Below are 5,000 nucleotides of genomic sequence, written 5' to 3'. Positions count from 1 at the left end.
CATGCCTGATTAAAATAGCCCGTTCTCTTTCTCCTCCTCCTCCTCCTCCTCTTTTACCTCTTCATAGTCCTCCTTTTGCCACTCCTCTTTTTAGTCTTCTTCCTCCTCCACCTCCACCTCTTCCTCATCCTCCTCCTCCTCCACCTCCTTCTCCTCAAGGTCCTCCTCTTGCCACTCTTCTTTCCCGCTATCTTCCTCTTCCTAAATTCCTCCTCTTGCCACTTTTCTTTTCCGTCCTCTTCCTCTTCCGCCTCCTCCTCTTTTTCCTCTTCATAGTCCTCCGCTTGCCAATCCTCTTTTCCGTCGTCTTCCTCTCCCCCCTCCTCTTCCTCGAAGTCCTCTTCTTGCCACTCTTCTTTCCCGCTCTCTTTCTCCTCCTCCTCTTCCTCTTCCCCCTCTTTTTCTTTTTTTATAATCCCCGTTTTACCACTCTTCTTTTCCGACCTCTTCTTCGTCTTCCTCCTCCTCCTCTTCATAGTCCTCCTACTGCCACTCTTCCTCTATGTCCTCCTCCTCCTCCTCCTCCTCCTTCTCTTCCTCTTCCTCCTCCTCCATTTCAAATTCCTCCTCTTTTCCGTCCTCTTTCTCCTTCTCTACCTCTTCATCGTAATTCTACTTCTCTCCTTTCTACTCCTTATCATCATCTTCCTCCTCTTCTCCCCACTCCTCTACATCCTCTTTCTCCTCTTCTCACCCCATCTACTCCTTCTCCCCCTCTTTCGTTTTCGTGGCGACGACGACGATGATGATGACGACGATGACGATGATGAAAATAATGACGATAATGTCGATGCTGATGACAACGACGATGATGACGATCGTGATGATGATCATGATGATCATGTTGATGATAATGATGATCATGTTGATGATCATGATGATCATGAAGATGATCATGATGATCATGAAGATGATCATGATGATAATCATGATGATGGTCATGAAGATGATCATGTTGATGATCATGTTGATGATAATGATAATCATGAAGATGATCATGATTATCATAATTATCATGATCCTGATAATCATGATGATGACCATAATGCTGATCATGATGATCATGATGATCATCATCATGGTGACCATGATGATGATGATGATGATGATGATGATGATGATGATGATGATGATGATGATGATGATGATGATGATGATGATGATGATGATGATGATGATGATGATGATGATCATCATCATCATCATCATCATCATCATCATCATCATCATCATCATCATCATCATCATCATTATTATTATTATCATGGTCATCATGATCATCATAATTTTGATGATCATGATGATGATCATGATGATGATAATCGTGATGATAATCATGATGATCATAGTTATGATGATCATGCTGATGATCCTGATGATCAAGTTGATTATCATAATGATCAAGATGATCATGATAATGATCATGATGGTGATACCAGTAATAATAATAGCAATGATAATAACAATAGTTATAATGATAATAGTATCATTCATGATAATAATAGGAATATATTAATTATTATTATTTCTACGTTAATAATAGTAATGATAATAACACAGTAATGATAATTATAGTAATAATAGAGTAAATAAATAAAAAAACGGCGAGCTTACACCAGTAAACAATTGGATATAACTAAATCTTTCACCTCTTCAGAGAACTATTTTGTCGTCTACAAGCGATTCATGGTTTATGCGACATGACATCATCAGACACACATCAACTGCAAGATTGCAGCGACATGACGTCTTCAACCACATATCGTCTGCACACCTTCACCGACATGACGTCATCAGTCACACATCATCTGCAAGACTTTACCGACATGATGTCATCAATCACTTGTCGTCTCCACGATTTTACCGACATGACGTCATCAATCACGCGTCATCTACAAGACTTTACCGACATGACGTCATCAATCATACATCATCTGCAAGACTTTACCGACATGACGTCATCAATCACACATCATCTGCATGCATTCACCGATACGACTTCATTAGCCAAACATTATCTGCACACCTTCACTGACATGACGTCACGTACCACACATCATCAGCAAAACCTCAACATGACGTCATCAGCTGCCAAATGCTCCTTCTGTCTACAGAAACAACGAGACGGACAGAGAAGTCCCGTCTGGGGCGGAAGACGAGAAATAACGACGCAATTCCACACTAATTAATCATTTAATTAAATGTTCATGAAACTTGTAATATATCAAGTTATATTTAACCTTATTTTCTTTCATTATTTTTCGCAAACTATTATTCGCTGGTCTGCTACATCAAATATGATATTTTGTATTTTTCAAGTAGCTGATCTCATAACGGTGTCAACAAACGTGAAATGAACTTATATCTTTCAGAGATTATTTCATTATTATTCTCACTGATGTCACGAATAGAATCACCAAGCTGTAGATAGAATGAAGAAATATTAATTCCATTATATTCATTTATCTATTTCTTTATTACATTTATGTATCTACTTATTCATCTATTAATTTATCTATCTACTTATATATGTATCTCTAGTCTATTCATTTATTTAATCATTTTTGCCTGAAAAAATACGAGTTTTGTTTTACTAGCATATATTTTACTCTCATATATTCTATTTCCATTATCATATACCTTTTATTTATATATCTATTTTGCCTTATTTATTTCTATTTTTGTTTTTTGTACCCAGATATACACAGCATAAAATGAAGATGCTTATATTCTATGATAGACACCATTTGCTACAAAACAAATAAATAAAAGATAATTAATAATAATAAAAAATCAAATCAGATACGATAAAAAAATAGATAAATACAAAGCAAACAGCCTGTCACTTTTGCACGGTAAACATCATCTGCCAAGCACAACAAACCTAGACGACCTGGACGATACGACCATATTCTTAGGCAAACCCCATCATGCTTACGATGACGTCATCCACGCCACACCAATGCATCTCAAGGCCACAGGCAACGCTTTACGGACACCCCCCTAAGGACCAGAGTTACGTTTAGTCGACATAATTCTCCAGTCACGAAGAAAACAACACCGCGTGCCCCTGGTCCGTAGAGGTGTCGTTAGTGTCTCCCCCTTCCCACCCCATTAACATACTGATTCCACTGGGCGATCATGAGCGACTATAAGCGTAACGCGGCATAGCAACGGACTGTGAACCTCTTTAAAGGGGAACTTCTTTAGCAAGTCCCCCTTTAGCTCTAATCTGGGTCATATTCCCTTTAATTCAAATGCCGTCAGGCAATTGTATTCGCCTAAAAGGAGGTCTGGAGAGAGGGAGAGAGAGAGAGACAGAGACAGAGAGAGACAGAGAGAGAGAGAGAGAGAGAGAGAGAGAGAGAGAGAGAGAGAGAGAGAGAGAGAGAGAGAGAGAGAGAGAGAGAGAGAGAGAGAGTTTATTAAAAAATCTAACCCAAACTTATTGTCATCTAATCCAAGGCTAAATTATTTTGATTCCTTTGTTGTACGAGGTGATCTTCATACATGTATAGTCAATTATGTAATGAAATGAAATAGTATTACGAATATGCATAGAACGACACACTATGAAAAATATAAGCGAACGTGTGCGTACACACACACACACACACAAGCGCACACACACACACGCACATGCACACACACACAAACACATACACACACACACACATAAAACACATACATGCACGCACACACGCAAGCACACACGTACGGAGGGGGAGGAGGGGGAAGGGGAGAATGAGGGGAGGGGAGGGGAGGGGAGGGGTGATGTGAGAGTGTTGAAAAAAATAATAACAAGAGGATAACGAAGAATATGTACTTACCCACAATGCCAGAGCTCTAGGCTTAGTGTTGGTACCCTCATTCCCTTTTAGCTTCTGCTTCACTGTCTTCTTCATTTTTTCTTTTATTCATTTTTTTTTTTTTTTTGTGTTACACACCATTTTCTTGTCCTCTTAACTTGTCTTATTCCAATTTGTTCTTATAATTTCCTTTTTTCCTTTTTTTATCCTTTCTCTTTCTAAAACGTGTTTTCTCTCCTTTCCTCTTCTTCTCTTTTTCTCTTTTTTCTCTTTTTAATTTTTCCTTCTTAACCACAATTTTCTTCTTTTATTGTCCTCATTTTTTTTCAATCGCAACACAAATTTCCTTTACAATCTTCAACGTGCATATTTTCTTTTCTTCTTCTTCTTCCTCTTCTTTCTATCCTTCCTCTTCCTCCTACTCCTCTCCCTCCTCCTTTTCCTCTTCTTTCTCCTTCTGCTGCTCCTCCCCAACTTTCTATCCTTCCTCTTCCTCCTCTTACTCTCCTATCTCCTCCTCCTCCTCCTCCTCCTCTTCCTCCTCCTCCTCTTCCTCCTCCTCCTCCTCTTCTTCCTCCTCCTCCTCCTCCCTTCAATAGCCGGAGGTGCGACTTCCCCTCCCCCTCCCTCTCCCCCTCCCGACCTTGGCCAGAGGAGGTGAGGCAGAGTGCGCGCACACTCTGGGTCTGTTGTTGGCGACGATGTTTTTCTTGGGCCTCCAACACGCCATTTCCGGCCCGGAGGAAGTGCCGCCGCAGCGCTGAAGAGAAAATGGGATGACGGCGCTGTTAGAAAACGGGGAACCAAAGGAGTTACAACGGGGAGGGGGAAGGAGAGAGGGGAGGGGCAGGGGCAGGGGGAAGGAGAGGGGGAGGGGGAGGGGGGAGGGGAGGGTGACAAGTGGAAAGGGGGAAGTGCCGTTAAAAAATGGGATTTAAATTATGTGTGGTAGATGTAGACAGAATGGTAGGCACACCTAAGCTAATACATACACACATACATACACGTACACATGTACGTAAACATACAAACGTGCATACACATACACACACACACACACACAAACACACACACACGCACACACACACACACACACACACACACACACACACACACACACACACACACACAAACACACACACACACACACACACACACACACACACACACACATAAATGTACACACACACA

The sequence above is a fragment of the Oratosquilla oratoria genome, chromosome 7 (assembly GCF_046742065.1).
Source record: "Oratosquilla oratoria isolate Oo_2021 chromosome 7, ASM4674206v1, whole genome shotgun sequence".
Lineage (NCBI taxonomy): Eukaryota > Metazoa > Arthropoda > Malacostraca > Stomatopoda > Squillidae > Oratosquilla > Oratosquilla oratoria.
Note: the sequence above shows the minus strand (reverse complement) of the source record.